A 19,515-nucleotide genomic window follows, 5' to 3' on the forward strand; every position below is an offset into this window, starting at 1 on the left:
GGCGTTGGTACTTTTGTTCTTGATTTTGCTCTGGCTAGATAAGGACAGGTACATGATAATGAGTTTACTATTATTATATAAAGGTAAACGTTTTCCCTTGACGTTAAGTCCAGTCTTGCCTGACTCTCGGGGGCGGTGCTCATCTCCGTTTCCTAGCCGAGGGAGCCAGCGTTTGTCCACAGACAGTCTCTATGGTCATGTGGCCGGCATGACTAAACACTGAAGTGCGCAGAACGCTGTTACCTGCCCACCGAAGTGGTACCTTTTCATCTACTTGCATTTGCATGCTTTCGAACTGCAAGGTTGGCAGGAGCTGGGACGGAGCAATGGGAACTCACCCCATTGTGCAGATTTGAACTGCTGACCTTTCGATCTACCAGCCCAGCAGCACAGCGGTTTAAACCACTGCGCCACCTGCAGTCCCTAGAGCTAATGACAAATTGCTGGGGAAGAGCTTTGCAAATACCCTGGACAAACAGAAAGTAGAACAAGTGGTTCCTACATCAAATCAAGCCAGAGTTTTCCCTAGAAGCAAAAATGACAAAACTGAGGCTGTCTTACTTCGGACACATCAGGAGAAGGTAAGACTCACTGGAGAAGACCATCATGCTAAGGAAAGTCAAGGCAGAAGAAAAGAAAGTATGAGATGGATTGGCTCTACAAAGGAAGCCACAGTCTTGAATTTAGAACAACCAAAAAGGGATGTCATGTGTAGGACATTTTGGAGGGCTTTCACTCATAGGGTCATCATGCTTCTTTGATGACTCGACAGCATGTAACAACAACAACAACAACGACAAATGCATTATATAAAAGACAGCATCAGTCCATCACAAAAGGCAGGCTGGTGATTAATTATTAGTTTGGTGGATGCAATGGTAAAGAACAGTATTTCCACGCACAGATTCCATCACAAAGAATGCACACAATGTTCCAGTCATACCCAAGCTTAAAGACTGCATCAGCCATGCAGTGACCTCCAATGCTGTGGACATTGGAAGGAGATCTGGATGACACAGGGTGAGTTGAACTAGAGGTTGCAGATGGAAATACTTGCTCAAGCATCAGGTTTGGGCCCCCCTCACATCCATACAATTCTGAATTATCTATTGTGTTTTGAGTCACAAGTATTTTTTGGACCATTGAAAAACCATGAATCTGACAGTGTAGCACTACCTGTGTTTTTTTCTGTAGATCTGCTTCTAAATATGATGGTGCTACTGGTGCCATTGCCTGACTAGTCTTTTAAAAGCACAGGCCTGGAATCCTGCGGTGCATCTGGCAACTTTTGTCTCCATCAGTCTTTGAATTGAAACCACTTCCTCTTATTTTGTTCATCCAGTTCTCTAGCTGGTGCATTGCCCAAGGCAGATTGCAGAAAGACTTTCCTGCTTTGAACAGAAAACAAGCAAGCAAGCAAACTGGAAGCTTGGCATCTTGTAGCCTCTTTGAGTCCCTTTGTGTATTTGGCTGGCTGGCTGGCTGCCTTACATGGCACCACTCCCGTGTATGTGGACTAAACATTCACCGCTTGGACATGGTTTCCTCTGATCCTGGGATCAGTTGTGATGTTTTGGATCATGTTCCAGATAGTTGTTCCTTCCTCTAGGCCCAAGGAACTCTGTGACTGATAGGTCTTGAGAAAGTATATCAAGGAAGTACAAAACTTTCTGTCTCTCAGACTAAATCCCAACTGAACTGAAAAATGCACTCCCTCTGGAGCAGAGAGGGTGTCTGAGCTAACAAGTCATGGTCAGATTAACCATTGCTTTAAAGCAACAGCATAATTTTTTTTCTTCATATCAACATAAGTGTGGGGGACTCAGTCAGAAACTCTCTCTGTAGGGGCCTTTAACTCTCTCTGTAGGGGCCTTTAACCTTTCCCCTCTTGGAGTTTCTAGACCTCCAGTTTGCTTTCCCAAATATGAAAAAGCAATTGAGATTAATAGACTCATATGTGGCAATGCAAACTGCAGGTAGTAGATGGGAACTGATTGGGATGGGATCTCCTACCATGAGTTTTAGTAAGGAATAAGTAACCTGTAGCTGGCCCTCATGGCTCGGATTTGTTCTTGGAACTCTGGAAAACCACTTTTAATCAGTTCTAACAAATCTCAGAAGATCAGTTTTCATGAGCAAGCATCCTCCCCTCTACCTCTTAATCATGGGCCTTGTCCCTGGAACTCCAGACCTCTGTGCCACACTTCAGCCTTCCTTCCTTGTCTCAGCCTTGGGGAGAGGGGGAGTTCTTACCAGAGGCTGCCAGATGTGATAGCAGGGCTCTGTTCCTTGTGGCATGCAACAAGGCCCAAGGAGAGAAAGACAGACCATCCGTCCCCTAATTCTCTCAGTTACTCTTCTTTGCAATCAAGTCTGACTGTATGCCTTTCCGTAATGGGCAATTTAATGATCCCTGAAACACCCTATCACATAACCAGGGTACCTGCCTGGAGCCACTTCAGTCCCAGCTGTTGTGAGACATCTTTTAAACCCCCCGCTGCCATTCCTTCCAAAAAACCTAAGGAGTCTAACAGGCCCTTTCAGAAAGCGGAGAGCAAACAACTGAGAGAGAGAAGCAGATGGAGTAACTGTTCAGAGCATGGTGGACCAAAATCCATCTTCACCATAGTTAAGGCAATTGATTGGCCAGCACAACTGGCATCAGCCATGCAGGTCAAAGCATATGACTTCAAAGCAAAACACTGGCCAGTCTTGAGCAAGAGGTAACTAGCAAGATCTTGGCAGAGTAGCAGCAACATTTTAAGTACAGGTTTTTGCAGTCTGCCAAGGCTCCCTAAGCAGTGGCAAAAAAAGCCAACAGGCTCTCCCCAGCAGTTCTCTCAAATCTACTGCCTTTTGTGGTGTGGAAATCAAGCCCTACTATTGAAAATGGAACTACTTTATGATTAGGCCTGAAATGCAGGTGGATGTACACGCTGTGGAAGACAATGGCAGCAGCATCGGACCCATTTATTAGTTAAAACAGAGTAGCTAAATTGGAAAGAGCTGAGGGTCATTTTGGCTGCTGTGCCTACATGCCATGGGCCACAGCCTGCTAGACAACCCCCACCTCCCCCAATGAGCAAAAACATCAGTTCTGCAACCAACATTTGGTGGCAGCAGAATGTTATTGCAGCTATATTTAGCTTGTTTATATGCCGCTGCATTTTGGTGACCAACTGCTCTGGTTGCTTAAAATGACCAAATTCAACCTGTTTTCATGTGACACTGGCCCTTTTAAAACCTTCATGGCAGTTTGCTGCTGGAATTCAGTGGTGAATTGCTGATTATCTCCTTCCCTTGTGTTGCTGAATATTGGAGGTGCAGCAGGACAAGAGACCCGGAAGCAGCCTGACTTTAGGCAGACATATTGAAAGTTTAATACCAGGGCTGTCACCTGGCCAGCAGAAAAATTCCCCATGACCAGCAAGACAGGTCTGACCCTGTTCCTTTACGGGTTAGGGTTAGGGACTGATACACAGAAATCAGCCAGTTTTCAGGCACACACCTGCTAATTGCTACTGATTCAACTGCCATTCAAGGGCAAACCCATTTGAAAGTTGGCTGGAAACTAATTGGCAGCTCCGATGTCTCTGCAGGCTCGGTATTGCAATGTGCTCTGTTATCCAGTCTGGGGAAAATCACGGCTGCCGCTTTCCAAGCCATTTATAATTTAGAGGGCTGTAAAGTCTTTGCTTAAGGTACATCTGGTACCAATCTCTGGCAGAGATGAGGACAAGGTGGATTTCAGATGAGGCAAATCGTGGGGAATGGGATGAGGCACGAGGCAATAATGCGAGCATAAATGCTAGCATAAGAGAACATAATGCTAGCAGGTGGCTTTTCTACCAATCTAATAAATAATCATAATAATAACATAAAGGCAATGAAATACATACACAGGGGAGAGGGAAACATCCCCCATGTAATACTAGAATCTGGGACAACTTAGAGGGAGATTCAAGGCAAACAGATGGAAGTACGACTTCATATGGTATATGGACAAACTATGGGACATGCTAGCTCAGGAGGCAGTGATGGTGGCCCCTTTGGATGGCTGTAAAAGGGGGCTGGGGACATTCATGGAACAGGAGGCTATCAATGGCTAGTAGCTCTGAAGGTGTCATGCTTCCTCCAGTAGTGGGGGCAGTGTGCCTCTCTACACCAGTTGCTGGGGAGCTTGGGCAACAGGGTCCCATTCCACTCTTGTCCTGTGTGTGGATTTCCTGCAGGCAGCAGATTGGCCGCTGAGTCAACAGCAGGCCAGACAAGGATCGCCTGATCCAGCATGTATCTTATTCTGTTTAGAAGTTAATTACATACCCCAGCCTCCTTTGTGTTTCATACAAATATTCCCAGGTTAAGAAATACTGCCTGAACTTGGTGGGAAGGGGGTTTATATCTGTTCTCCTACTTATTAGCCTTGTTGTTGTTTGGCTTGTTCTTAGAGGAACACTTTTTATTAGCACACCATCTATTTAGAGTTGGTTAATTCAGCACTTCAAGGCAGAATCAAAGGTAGGTTTATCCCGAAGACCAAAAAGTAAAGCAATGAAGTCAATTGCCTGAATATTTGAGTCAACTGCCAGCTCATTTTGGCTCACTTCTGCTTTATTGTGTCTGAGCTGGAACTTCAAGGAGTCAGAATTAATCTGAAGCCCGTTAATTGATGCTGTCAGAGATGACTTAGATATTCACACACGCAGCTCAGAGACTTCAGAGGCCTACAGCCCAGTTCTCTAGATCATGCTAGACACGATCAGATGGGTGATGAACTGCTTTCAGCCTGGAGGCTCAGTTGAATTTTGCAGATGTGGACTGCATTTCAGTGAAGGACAGGGATGAAGGCAAGCTGGGTGGTGCCAAAACCAAGGGGTAGGGCTAAAAATACAAGCCTGTTTAAGTTAAGGAATTTCAGTGATTTAGAATGGAGAAGAAATCATGCAAAATCAGGGGAACCATCAAAGGTCAGGCTGTCAGGAACCGCTTGGTAATGTGGAGAACTGGGTGTGATCCTTTGAAGAACTGTGGTAGACCAGACTGGCACCCTGGGTGGTAATGTTCTGGATCTTGGCCTGAGCCCTCCCTTCCCTGAGCCTTACTCTTCCATTGAAGGGGTATTTTTCGTGTCCTGGAAATATTTCTCCTTGCTTACACAACCGTAGAGATTTCTGGGGTTCTGCGAGCCTCATACTTCATTGTCAACTAGATGGAGTATTGCCCTGGCAAAATGATTGTTTTTGCTCTCCTGGTTGCCACAACAGCTAAATGGAGCCTCCATGCACATTGCCAGTGTATCTCTGAGTATCCCGGCGGCACCTCATTGATACCATTGGAGAGAAAACTTTAGCTTTGGGTAGTTTGATCTCTCTATGGCAAGTGCCCAGGTCCAAATGGTCTCAGCCTGTATCCCCTTATCTGCTGCCACACCCACCCCATGGCACTATGTGAGCATGTAGACTTAGTTTTTCTCTCACCCACCCAACCACCATCATTGGATATTTATTTACTCCTACAATAGTTTGTTTATATCCTGACTTCCATGGAAGATTAGGCTGCAGTGGGCTGTTAATCACAATGGCTGTTATCAGCTATATCAGAGATGAAACTGAAGGGTAGGAGGTTCAGGACAGATAAATGGAGGCACTTCTTCACTCAGTGCATAACTAAACAATGGAATTTGGCTACCAGTCTGGATGGCTTTAAAAGGGAATGAGACATATTCAGGGAAGGGAAGTCTGTCCCAATGACTTTGTGCTATCTCTAGTGTAGGATAAACAGGAGCAGGAAGGTGTTATTGCACTCACGTTATGGACTTCCCAAGGGCGTGATGGCCAGTGTGGGGACAGACCTGTAGTCGCAGCCAGCAGAGCTGCTCTTGTGGTTAGAACCCCATAAGGTATTGAACAAAATTCTTAAAATCTATAATGTCCACCACCACAATAAATTCACTCAAGGGGGTGCTGTAATCTAACATCACCTTCCCCAACCTGCTCCCTCCAGATACGACTTTCATCATCCCTGATCACTGGCCATGCTTATGGGAGATGAAGTACCTCACATCTGCAGAAGGCTGATGAAGTGTAAACCTGGTCAAAGAACTATCACAACTGGTGTGACTCGCAACCTGAAGAGCCATTTCTTTTTCTTCCCAGTTGCTGCTGAAGTTAAACAGGTGCCAATTTTTGAGAAAGGCTGCTTGACTTTTGTTCTGGTGAAAAGCTTCTTATTTTCTTAGTTATGTTCATTTAAAAAATATCATCCTCATTGTTTTAGCCAACTCTGCTGTGGGTGAATTTTTAGAATCCTGTCCTGTCTGTTTCCTTGTATTTTATTTTGTATTGGTTGTTGTTGTACTGTCTGGCTGCTTACAGGGCTTCTACATAAGTGTAATTCTGCCCTGGGAGTAAAGTGTCCAGGTGTAAGGTATACATCATGCAAAATAAATACATGGTATGAATGAATGACAAGGCTGGAATGGGGCCAAGAAGAGGGAGGAATGACTTGCCTGATATTCTCAGTGGAAATGTAGTTTTGAGTGTCTGGTCGTGGGACTGGAATCAGTGAGCATGAACCAGATCATGTGCTCCCTTATGAGAGTCTGCAGCCTAACTCACTGCATCTTGCAGCCATCCTTGCTGGCTCTGGGATGCTGCAAGTTGGAGGACTGTTTGCTGCCTAAACATACACAGGGCCATGCCCTAAACATATCATGATTGTTTTTTTTTGTTTTGGAATGGCAATATAGAGGAGAAATGCTGGGGAAGAGAACTAGCTAATAATAAAGAGAAGGCAAACATAATCAGTAGCAGAGGAGGCAAACAAACATTCCATAAAAATGCAAGTGGTACATTTAAAATGCATAACAAACAAATACCTCTGATTTGGCATTTTATAGCGTCTAGGAGAGTGCAATAAGGCACAATTAAGCTTAGATTCAGAAATCACCTGCACACCTCTAAAGTGCAATCATTTTAAAGGTGTACATGCTACATTGTTACTTCCCTTGATTGCAGTTTCGGCTTCCATCACATAAATGGCATTTTGTCAGTCGTTATTTGTGCCTCCTGTGCTCCCAAATCTGACTGATATTTTCTTTTTCCGGTGTATAAGAGGCATGCCAGGGATGGTGGCTTCCCTAGTGGAGGTGCCTTCTCCACTGGTCTGATAATGGTGCCCCTGGATGGTGCCCCTTGGGTGGCACATTCCAGCCACAGGGTTGAGGGTCAGTGCCATGGTGGCAAAGTCACATTCCAAATTAGTGAGCTACTATTGACCAAAGCAGGAGTCTTGTTCATTAGTTATACACATATATATGGTAAACAAGCCAAAAGAGCCAGTGTGGCCCACACATTCGGCCTACCTGCAAAGTTGCATTGCTTTATTTAATTTAAAAATATTCTGTACTGTCTTGCATTTCCCAAAAATCTCAAGATGATGCACAAAATAATTAAAAACATTAGAACTATTTATTTATTTATTTATTTATTCAATTTATATCCTGCCTTTTTCCTGCAAAGGGCTCAAGGCAGCTTACATCATTCTCCTCCTCCATCTTATCCTCACAACATCAACCCTGTGAGGTAGGTTGGGCTGAGAGTCTGTGACTGGCCCAAAGTCACCCAGTTGGATCCATGGCTGAGCGGGGACACCATCTTGAATTCCAGGGATGGGGCAGGTCAAGGAGTACCCTGTACCCTGCCCCTTAGGGGGAGTGCAGCCCCGTCCGGAACAGGGCAAATATCACTCACCTGAACCATTAAACCGACTCCTCCGCTAAAGTCTTCCTGCTCCCCCCACATCCCGCTTTCGCTGAAGGCTGAACGACACGTCCTGCTAATCACTCCTAATGGAGCTATGCTTGAGAATTTTCTTTACTCACAAAAGGGTAGAAAATTGTGCACTGCCTTTACAAAATCCAACACAACTGTGAAGATTTTCTACAGGGAAGACCACGTAGGTTCACGGCACAGAATCATTGCAAGAAACAGCTGGTTATTTCAAGCATGCATCTGTACCGCTTTTTTTCTTGGTTTACTTCTAAGATGCCAATTTTCATAGTATATAATTTTCATTGGGAATGGAATGCATGAATGACGTGTTAATGATAGCAATGGAATAGAAAAATGTCCCTGTTATTAAAGACAAGGAGGAGGAGGAAGAAATAGGAAGAAGAATCATCAGCAGAAAAGGGGGAGAAAAAGAAAATAATCTTAAGTTAGGCCTGATAAGTGTGTTCATCAAACTTTGTTTAGTGTATATTTGAGGTTTCCAAGAAAGTGAAAGCAGATGGAATTGTGGCTACCGACCCAGAGCTCCAGGTTTCCTCCAATGCACATATGGACCCCCAGGGCAAGCCCTTGCTATACTTGAGGAGCCTCTTGGAGGAAATGCGAGGCAATTGCAATACTCATGGCCTCACATGGAGCAAAGCAGAGGGGGAACTGTCAGGACGGAACGTGAGAAGGTTTGTAGGCATAAGAAGAGCAGCAGCAAAAGGGACGGAGCTGCCCACGCTAGATGTGATATGGCAGAAAGTCTTGCAGTGTGGAAGGAAAGCTTAGTAACAACAATTTATATTGAGGAACAAAGCAGGGACCTGGCCAACATACTGGTGGGCCCAAGGAACTGTCTGTTTTCCAGGTGCCAACTCACCTGGAAAGGTGGTCTACCATGTAACCCTGGACGTACATGACAGAAATTGCTTTTCCACACTGCCTAGCAACAGCTGTGTCCATATGCAAATGAGTCAGCCAATTGTGAATTGAAATAATAATAATAATAATAATAATAATAATAATAATAGTAATGGATTGCTTTCACTCACTGTCTCCTTTTAAATGGAAAGAATAGTTGAAAAAAATCTTGGTGCAGAAGGCTGGGGGGAGGTGGTTACACACATCTGCCTGGGATGTGCCTAACACAGAGCAGAAAGGGGAAAAGGTGCAATTCTTTGCAAGCTGAGATAGAAAAAGAGCCTGCAACTCCCAGCAGAGCTGGCAGGAGCATGCTGGGAGATGTAGGCCTTTTCTGCATCTAAATTTGTATAGCCCCGAATGGAATAATTAATTTTTCTGAAAGCTTCTTTACCTCCAATAAAATCTCTGCTAAGCATGTGCATGGAAATGATCAGCTTCCTGATGATCAATGACCAAAAAGCTCCATCCCAAGACCACCAATGTCCTAGGTTTTGATAAAGCACAGGATACTATCTGGTTTATGGCAGCATGCATTTTCCTAGAAAAAAGTTTGCTTTCAGTGCCTTTCAGATTTTCTTCCTTCCAGTAGGATCAATGGTGTGTGGGCACACTGTCTTCCGGAAAAGCTGATCTGACCTGATTGACTTCATGCTTTGGATGTCCTCTGGGGAGACTTTCATACAGGATGAGGTTCCTGCACCACCATGAGTTGAGTGGGAGAAAAAGGAGAGCCCTGTCCTCTTCTGCAGCTGGTCACCTTGTTGGTAGAACACATTATTGCATGGCAAAGGTCCTGCATTCAGTTCTTGGTATGTGCAAGAAGGGCTGGGAAGGATGCAGACAAGTGCTTGCAGTCACTATAGACCAGGAGAAGGCAATCTGGTGGCTCCAGATTTTTCAGACAATTCCTGTAATTCCCAGCCATTGGTCATCCTGGCTGGGATGTATGGGAGCAGTTGCCCAAAATATCCACACCCATCATGCAGACAATACCAAGTAAGCTGGACAATGTTCTAAATCAGCCATAAGCTTCATATGACCAAATTCCAAGGAATCCCAGGGTGTCCTGAAATAAAGGTTGCCATTTACACACAAAGGAGTCAAAAGGAGATCAGGAATTGTGCCGGAAGTGTCAGAGTGGAGAGATGGTTAAGGGGGCCAAGCCAAGGGATTATATCAGAAGTCAAAATCCAAACATAGCGGAGCCAGGAAGACTAATGTTGTCCAGGCAAAGTCCCTCCTTTAGCTTGTGTAGATCCAAGGAAGGAGTAAGGTGAAGAACGGGACTGCACTTCCTTGCTCCATGCTGGACTGTTTCATGTCCATTTTAGAGATCATCTGACTGAGACTCCACAACTCAGTCCATAACTGTGTTTCATCTATTTGGTGTTACTTCTTCTCTGGTCACCTTATCTGCGTCAATAGAAAGCTTGTGGATTTACAACCAACTTTATTTCATGTGGTATACTAAAGGAGATGAGCCAGAGGGATTTAATTTTATATTTTCTATTTGATTTCGGTGTAGACAGTCACAACGAAATGTAAATCAAAGTTAAGCATGTTCCCATCCTCTGACTTTATAAACTTCTTCTTCATTTGTTCCTAAGTCAAAACAGGTTGACATTTTGACAGCTGATTTTTCTTTCCTGTAAGAGAAGCCACTTGTCTCCTTCAAAAACATCCCTCACTACTTTTCAAATGCCAGCCTGCCTTTGCCTTTCTGGAAAAAACACAGGCACAGCAGTGCTATCTTTACAAGTTATTCAGAGAATGCACTTTATTAGGGTCATATAATTTTAAAAGTGTCGTGTGAGTTACAGAGACAACCTCCCATATGCTCACAGGAGTAGGAAAATAACAATTTACCTCTCTTGTTTTCATTTTTATTAATTTGTTCTGTAGATACAAGGGTACACCTTTGTACCACCTTTGCACATATATAAACTGTAAAATCATTGATTTGGAAAATATCTGCATGGGTTTGTCTGTTTCTGAAGTTTCTAGCTTTTGTCTCTTGGTCGGTTTCTAGATTGGAAAAATACAGCTGTGGGAAGAAGGGTCATACCAATTTTGCTGTTCCATTTCTGGTAGGAAAAATGGGGGGGGGGGATTCAAAGGGCGGCGGCAAGTAAGGAATCAGCTTACTCAGAGAGATTCTCTGGCCATCTGCCAGCATCCCCAACCCTCACAGAATAGATACAGAAAAGCTACATCATGATATAGCATTATTCTGAAAGAAAACCTGGGGAAAACCAGGTAAGATCACTACCCCCATGAAACAGACTAGAGCAGCAAGCACGTCCCCTTTTGCTTCCAACCTGCACCCCAAATTTGTTTCTTCTGGGCCTTGATAAACAGCCAGAAAGTAACAGATTGTTCCCATGGAGGAAGGGAATTTTGTGGCCGAGGAATTGCCATAGGCCAGGTCAGACCATGGTGTGGGTGAAAATTAGGGTTGTAGGCCTTCTTAAAAGGCTGTCCTCTTTTTAAGTTTACTTTCATCAGTGTTTCTTTCTCTTTCCATTGATTCCAACGGGGTCAATTAAGGGGGCAATCCTTGTGGTTTGATCCTTGAGAGCCAGTGTGGCGTAGTGGTGAAGAGCTGGGACTGGGACTCAGACAACCTGGGTTCTAGTCCCTGCTCAGCCATGGAGCCAACTCTCAGCCCAACCTACCTCATAGGGTTGTTGTTGTGGGGATAAGATGGAGGAGATGAAGGCTGCCTTGAGCCCTTTGTAGGAAAAAGGCAGGATATAAATCCAAAAATAAATAAAATATAATAAATAAATCCTTGGCATGTTTAGACAGAAAAACAGACTGATAACTCTCTGATCAGCCACACATAGCATTACACCCGAACTCTGCTGGTTTTGGGGATTGTGCTGCTAGCTCCACTTCCATAGGGTTTTCTCTGAAGAACTGGAGGGCTTTGGGGACATAGAACATTCCTGCTTTTCTGGGAGCATTGCTGGCCAGTCAGGTTGGTGGAGCTTCCTAGTCATGGAAGAGGGTGGATTGTCTTTGTAAGGGTGAGCTTTCTGCTCCAACAAGGACAGATCTCTTAGTTCTGACTTCTTTCAGTTCCTCCAGTCTTAAGTTCATCTCAAAATTGGAGATAATTTTGATGGTTCACATAAACAAGTATGTTTACATTCTTATGTATATTTTTCCTAATGCAATCTTTCTATGGATTTTTGTCTGGCGAACTCTCCCTCCTTTCCTCCCTCCCCAAATAATGTACCTGCTCTAATGAACTTCTGAATGCTACTTTATAGTATATACACACTTGTGAGCACATTCCCCTAATCTACACATTTTTGACTGAAGAACTCCATTACAACATTTGGTGGCTAACTGGATTTTGGTTTGCATCTCAGCTTGCAAGTGCAAATGAAATTAATTTCTTCATTCCTACTCATTGCCTACAAAAAGGGTTGCCCACAGTATTCTGAACTGCACCACATGTCTCTAATCCAGGAGACCACAACACGACACCTGCGGGGAACTCCAACTACACCTACAATATTCTCCCCTCTCTGTCCCCTTCAAAACATTATTTTAAGAACAACCATTGAAAATGTTCAGACACTTCTTTGCAAGTCCACAGAATCTGTGTGATTCCGGAAAAAGCCATTCTGCTGTGGACACTGGAAGCCAAATGAGTAGAAATCCAGATTTTGTTGAATCCATTTCAGATTTCTAGAAAAGGGTTAGTCCTGTGTGTGTTTGTGTGTGTATTTAAAAGTCTGCTCACAGTTGTGTGACTTTTTCCATCTAAACATTCATAGGGTTGCATTCTTTGAGGGTAGACCTTTCTTCTTGCCCCTGGGAAAGAACTGTGTGTAGCACAACAACACAAAGAACAGGGATTGTTTGTTTGTTTGTTTGTTTGTTTGAATAAAAAAACGACCACGTTTTCCTTTACAAGAATGCTCCCTCTAAGAGTACAACTTAAGAAATCATCAACTGAAACTTACATCCCTCCTTGGCCATTAAATTCCAGTTAAATCATATGCCCATTAGTGAAATGTTCTTTTTGCTCATTGTACAAGTAGTGTGCACGCGCGTGCACACACACACACACACACACACAATCCGAATCCGTGTCCTGGAGCAATAAGAAGAGAGGCACCCAGGCAAGGAAGCAAGCATTTATTGCTATTTGAGACTCAAGAGTGGCCTATAATCTGTATAATTATTCCCAGAACAATTGTTCAAAGATTTCTCAAAATGGATAAAAGCAGAGCAGTTGGTTCAAAGATTGTTAAAGAAAGGGGAGACTCCAAAACAGTTTTCACTCATAGATTGTTCCTACAGGCAGATGAGTTTTTAAAGCTATTATGCCACCATTGGGTAAAATACATGAAGACATGAAGTTTACTAGTGGTGTTCATGGTGATTAAACTATCCCATTCTGCCATCCCATTGGTCATGAATGGTTTTGTTGCTCTCCTACTGAAGCTTGGGAAATGTGATACAACTATCTGAGCCACTATGTTGGTAGACCAAGTAAAAACCAAGAATACTGGGGTCTTCCTGAGGCTTTCTAGCTCCTGGCCCTTTCCCCTGATGAGCATTTTCATTTTTCTTATTCGAAGAACCCCTCTTTCTCCTCACTTGGCCTTCAGGCTTGTAGCAGGCAACGATTCTGGAAAGGCCCAGGGATGCTGAGTGCAGAACCAGCCATGTCCTCCAGGGGACTTGTCTCAAGGGCTCTTTTCAGAAAGCTCAAGCATCTGAAGAGCTCAGAATGGAGCCTACATTGCAAAAGGAAGAGCAAATACACCCCTGCCCCCATGGCCACCTCATTAGGCGCTTGAGCACCGCAAACTAAGAAGTATCTCCAAAATTCTACTATCTCTGCAAGCAGCCCAGTGGCCGCTTTTGCAGGGAAGCAAAGAAGCTGTGATCGTCCAGGAGGGGATTTGACACAGCAGTACATGCAAAACATGCCTTCTACCAGCAAGTCCATTGTATTTCTTAAAGGACTGTTTTAACTATGTTAGTAAGGACAATCATGCTAGGGAAAGTCAAAGACAGAAGAAGAGAAGGAAGACCAAATATGATGTGAGTTGACTCCAAAAAGGAAGCCACAGCCTGGAATTTACAAAACCTGAACAGGGTTGACACGAATAGGACGTTCTGGAGAGTTTTCTTTCACAGGGTCACCATAAGTTGGAGATAACTTGATGGCATATGGCAACATAGAAAGAATGTGCAATCTGGGTTTGCTGAATCAGAACCAGGATCGTGTCCAGCAGGTTGGCTTTGGGGAGGTTTCAGATCAAGTAGCACATGAAAATGAGTCTGTCACCTCTTGAGTTTGTCACCATTACATAGTCCTTGGAGGCTTAATGCCTTTTAATATAGATATTCCATTTAGCAATCATGGTTCTTGATCGACCTATCCATCAATTTAATGTAATAAAACAACAAATAAACAAACACATAACCTGTTATAAAGGTAAAAAAAGCCTTGAACTATATTTTAGGCAGCAGTAAGATGCATAAAGGAAGAAAGTTTTCCATACAGATTCTTCACCCCTGTGTCTGTCTGCCTGAGCCAATACCAATCAATTTCATCAGATGACCTCAAGTATTATGTGAAAGGAAGACGTTGCTCACTCTCCATCTTCTCTCCACTGTTTAAAATGTTATGAAACTCTTTCATGACATCCCTCCAAAGATCCCAAGGATTGAGCACTGTTTACTTGAACCAGAAGTGAGTGAACATTTCTTAATCTTCCAATATGCACTAAGCTCAGAAAAAACACAATTGATTTGGCAAAGTAACATCTCTGTTATTTATGTTTGTTTGGTTTGTGCCCCTTCCATGCATATATATTGCATATCTTAAAGCTTTGAGACAATCAAAAGCTAGAAAACCTGACGTGTGGAGGCAAAACTGTTTATAGGATCCTGTTTTCCTTCTTAATTTCTCCATTTTCCCAACTAAAACCTCTTCCTCCTCACAAGCAATTATTTGTTATAAGAGTACTGAAATTTACAAGATAAAAAAGTGTAGCATAGGCTAATGGGCATACCATTTTTCCTACTCCAATCAACCTGTACTTGGATTGTTGATATCCCATGACTGACCTTTTCTTTCCCAGAAAACTTGAACTGTTTTCAAACATTCCATATCAAAACAAAAGTTCATCTCACAGTTGTGATCAGGAGATTTGCAAGATAGAGGTGGAAAGCTTTTAAACACTGCAAAAGCATGATAATATATCTGAAAAGATTATTTGCACTTGAACTGGATGCAAGGACAAAGAATATTCCTAAAGCCAACTTATAACTGATAGTGGGACATTTATGGACCATTTGCCACCTTTATTCAATACTACATATGTGTCATTAATGACACATTAAACATTATGGAGATGAAGAAAAGCAGTTCTTAATATTCCGGACCTAATGTTGCCGTGTCATTCTGACACTAATTCACCCAATGAATTCTGCACCTTTGTCATAAACGTGTCACCCGTGCATCATTACCAAATGAATTACACTGCAGCCTACTTAGAATGTAGTTTAATGTAATAAATTTCTCCTTAAAGGAAACATTTGATATGATGAGTGAAATCAAATTACCATGGTTTGTCCCTGGTATAGCAATTCTTCACTTAATGAAGACTTAATGAAAACAATCATTCTAACAGAGTTCATAGTTGAGAACTTTCCACCACCATACAACCTGTTTAAAAAGAGTCTTCTTAAAGGTAGATCAGAATATTGAACGATCTGATCCATCAGGGAGTCTGTCTTTTTTTTTTTTTTTTAGCCCAAGGGCCAAATTCAATTTTGGAGAAGTTCTCAGAGCCTCATTCCCATTGTGGGAATGGCTGAAGACAAAATTCCAAACCTATGAGTATATTTTACCGTAAAGCTTGTATTTGCAGTAACTAAGTCTTAGAAGAGACATCCCAGTCTTTCAGAAAGGTAGGAAAAAACCCTGCACAAAATCTGGGAAACACTAAATGATTGGTAGTTGGCGGAAAGGGGGCAGGGCCAAGGGAAGTGACAGACATGTAATTGCAGCCCAGAAGGAAATCCCATTGAACTCACAGATTAATCTTTGGTAAGTGACAATGCCCACAAAACCATGTGTTTCACTGTCTTCCCCCATGTCCTTTTCATACCCCCCTATAAGAATTATTTCTACCAGCAGAACATTTTATCATAGTAAAATGCCAATCATTCTCTAGGATCTTCTGTCCATGGTTTCACAATGGAAGTTTATGACATTGAGCAGAATCAGCTGGTCACAGCAGGAATTCCCTTTTGTTGCCAAGAGTTGGAATGGTACAGTGATGTGTATTCATGGGCATTTATACACTTATTGTTCTTTTACTGAACTCCTCTTTCCTTCCTTGCTAAATGTAAAAGGGGGGGGGGAGACTCTAACTAGTTGCTTTAGCTCAATAAATGATCTACAATAATCTCCCCCCCCCCCACTTTTAAATCTAGTCCTGCTTGAGACATCTAGGTTCATAAACACACTTTTTGTCAAAAGGCAAACAAAGGGAAAATAAAAGCAAGGTGCCCACGTCCCAAAGTAAATGGCGTAGGGTCTGAGTTCCAAAAGGGAAGGCACTCTTGAACTCACTCTTTTATGCTCCAGCAGCCATTTCACAGAAGATAAACTGATGAGGTGTAGAGATAAGAAACTGAATACAAGTAGAGGTGGTGATGGAGCCCCAAATGTCAAATCACATTTTCCCCCACAGAACAAAGCAAAGCAAAATACCTATTTTGCTGAAAGCAACCCAGTGATTGTCGGAGAAAAGAAGCAGCATCCGCCTCCTCCAAAAGTATCTCCCTGAACCATCCTGGATCTTTCTTTTCTAAGAACAGTGGGTCCCCAAGCAGTCTTTGAAATAAAACTGGCACTGGAACTGGCACTTCACCCTACGCCACACCAGCACCCCAGTTTTGTTTCAAGACTTACAAAGGGAAAGACAATCAAGCAGGACAGGGAGTCCACCACCAGAGGTAGCCACACTGGTGTCCTTGGGGATCTCAGGCCTCATGTATCTCATATGGTTGGTGTGAGGATCACATAAGGACCTAGACCAGAAATATCACCTTGAGCTCCTTGTAGCTACTAGAAGGTTTACACCCACACCTACAGAAAGAGAGAGAGAGAGAGAGAGAGAAAGCACTTTCCCATTCCATTTAGAGTAGCAACCTGGTGTACTCCAGGTGCATTGGACAACAACAATTCCATTCACCATTCTGAAAGGTTAGAGTGATGGGCATTGTCTACTCAAAAGAACAGCCATGCTGGATCAGACTAAAGGTCTATTCAATCTAGCACTCTGTATGCGCAGTGGCAATTCAGCTGCTCACAGGATCCCTCAAGCAGGATGGGGGCAAGATCTCCTCCTGCCCAAGCTCATCAGCAACTGGAGTATGCAGGCTTGTCTCCTCTGGTAAAGGAGATAGCACAGCCAGTGGGTGGCAGCCGCTAGTTGCCTCCTCCTCCATGTATCTGTCCAATCCCCTTTTAAAGTCAGCCAGATTGGCGGCCACCAACACTTCCATGGCAGCAAATTCCACAGCTTAACTATATGCAGCGTGAAGAGCTAATCTGGAGCTTACCCTTAGGAATCAGACAGCCATAGGTCCAGGCAGGTGATGTGTCCATCAATTTCTACTTGCTGACTCAACCAAGCTCACCCTCATTTCTGATCAATAAACTATGACTTATACAGTCAACATAAAAACCATGTTTGGAGGTTGATTATGGGCTGAGCGTGGGTTGTTACGGGACCAGGGGTAACTGTGTTGTCTGAATCCAGTTGTGCTACAGAGAACCTGTGATTTGTTGTTAGGTGGTGAACTGTGAGTTGCTCACCATAGTTTGCTTCCTTGGCTGAATTCAGACAGCATGGTCCAACAGTAAACCAAACTCAACTCATGCTCACACTTTGAACACAAGTTATCATGTCATCTGAACCCAGTCAATATGCAGAACCCTTCTGTCCTTCCTTCCTTCCTTCCTTCCTTCCTTCCTTCCTTCCTTCCGGCGAAGAGCTGAATCTCAGTAGCACAACTCATGCTTTGTATGAAGGTCCATGCTGTCTCCTGTGCCTCACCAGGTAAGGGTTGGAAAGATGAACCTGGGCGATGTGCTGACGTAAACTAGACAGGTGATCAGACAGTTTCCTCTGGTCCTCCAATTCTGCTCTGAACTGCAAACACCAAGGTGGACCCCAGGCAGCCTGCTTTGTGAATGCAACCGCAACACCTTCCACAAGGACAGAGTTGGGGGATGTGAGGTCCTCCAGAAGTTGGTGAGTTCCCATCTGCCCTAGCCAGCATAGCTAATGTGAGGGAAGTTGGTGGTGGTGCTGCTGCGCCAAGAAACCAGACCTTTGGGAGTGATCACATTCCTTACCAGGTGGATAGGAATGTGAGGAGGAGTGGATTTGGCAGCTCCCAATAATGAGAATAAATCCTTCTGTACATGCTCAGAGGCAGCCTTAATTATTTAAACTGGTTCATGGTTGAGCCCAGTGACAGAAAAAACTAACCTGGTTCTACTCAAGCCTGAAATAGCGAAAGAGTGTGTGTGAGAGAGGAAGCTCTTTTGGCTTGAATACCTAATTATTGTCCCTCTGGGGCATGGACCAAAGACCTCTGCCCGTCTCCCGGCACGATACAGAACTGACAGTTCCTCACCCTCTTCCCGTCTAAGGGCTCGAATCAAGTAGTTCTTCATCAAGAGAAATAGAAATTCCACCTTCCGCCCGCAAAGCTGTTTTCCCCTTTTCTCTCTCTGTCTCTCCAATTGGCACTGTGGAAACGCGAGGACACGGTTTGCATGCTAAGAGCCTCCAACACGTCTTCTCTTGCTTTTAAGACTCTCGCCCGTCTCGGCTCCTTCCCTGCCCCTCCTCTGCCTTCATAGCCCCCTCCGTCCTCAGCTCCGAAGCCAACCCCAGAAACAGCCGATCCGGCATGACGGGCAAGGGGCAGAGGCATTGTCTGCATGACCTTTGTGCACATTCCCCCGTTTACTCTCCAGGAAATGCGATGTGCAAAATACAGTTAGCGGGCAAATGGGGCTTTTCTCCCCATGACTGGCTTTTCCCCGCCAGGACACTGCTTCCATTAACCCGAAAACACTCAGTCACATCGCCGGCAGCTTTCTTCCGACACTGATAAGCAAATGCTTGCTTTGCGCACACACACCCCACCCCTTCTTTGCCTTTACTCTGCATTTGGCGCGCCGGCTCCTCTTAGAAACCCACCGAATGCCACCGACACAATGCACAGAGACCGCTTTGTTTCCCCAGCGCAAATCCTACCTCGGAGACTTGTCACATCTTCTCTTCTCAGAAAAGCCTCACGCACAGGAGGGGGTGGGTGAGAAAGCCCCCGAAAATCGCCACCCTAATTATTAACCAAGCAGAATCCAGTGGAATCCTCTGACCTGATCCGGCAGTTGGTGAACGCTGTCATCCTTACCTCCTGACGTGTAAAGCCTTTTCGGACCTTTAATGTCACCCCCCACACACACACAACTCAGACTCCCTTGCTCAAAATGTCTGAAATAGTTTGGAAGGACAATGGGGGATGACAGCAGAACAGACAGCCTGGCTTGAAATTACTTTGCCCGAGCAGGGGGCTCTTTTTAAACGCAGAAACAAGACAAAACAAAACAACCAGAATGCCTTAGGTAAAGATTTATTAACTTGAGGTAGGCATGTGATTCCTGCTTCCGTTCAGTGCAGTTCGGCGGGTCTTTTTGGGAAACTTGGAAAGGGAAGCCAGATTCTTTGAAAGGGAAAATATGGAACTGTCC

At 44.0% G+C, this 19,515-nt stretch overlaps 1 protein-coding gene across 1 annotated transcript in view; it reads right to left on the bottom strand.

Annotated features, from left to right (window-relative positions):
* The window catches only part of KCNMB2 (potassium calcium-activated channel subfamily M regulatory beta subunit 2), a 210,474-nt gene extending 191,339 nt beyond the window's left edge, over window positions 1–19,135 (bottom strand). The window contains exon 1 of the mRNA XM_044434612.1: window positions 19,019–19,135. The gene's annotated coding sequence lies outside the window, so the exon portion shown is untranslated. The remainder of the gene's footprint in view (window positions 1–19,018) is intronic.
* Between the last annotated feature and the right edge of the window lie 380 nt (window positions 19,136–19,515).

The sequence above is a fragment of the Varanus komodoensis genome, unplaced genomic scaffold (genome assembly GCF_004798865.1).
Source record: "Varanus komodoensis strain SLA01 unplaced genomic scaffold, ASM479886v1 scaffold28, whole genome shotgun sequence".
In the NCBI taxonomy this organism is placed as follows: Eukaryota; Metazoa; Chordata; class Lepidosauria; order Squamata; family Varanidae; genus Varanus; species Varanus komodoensis.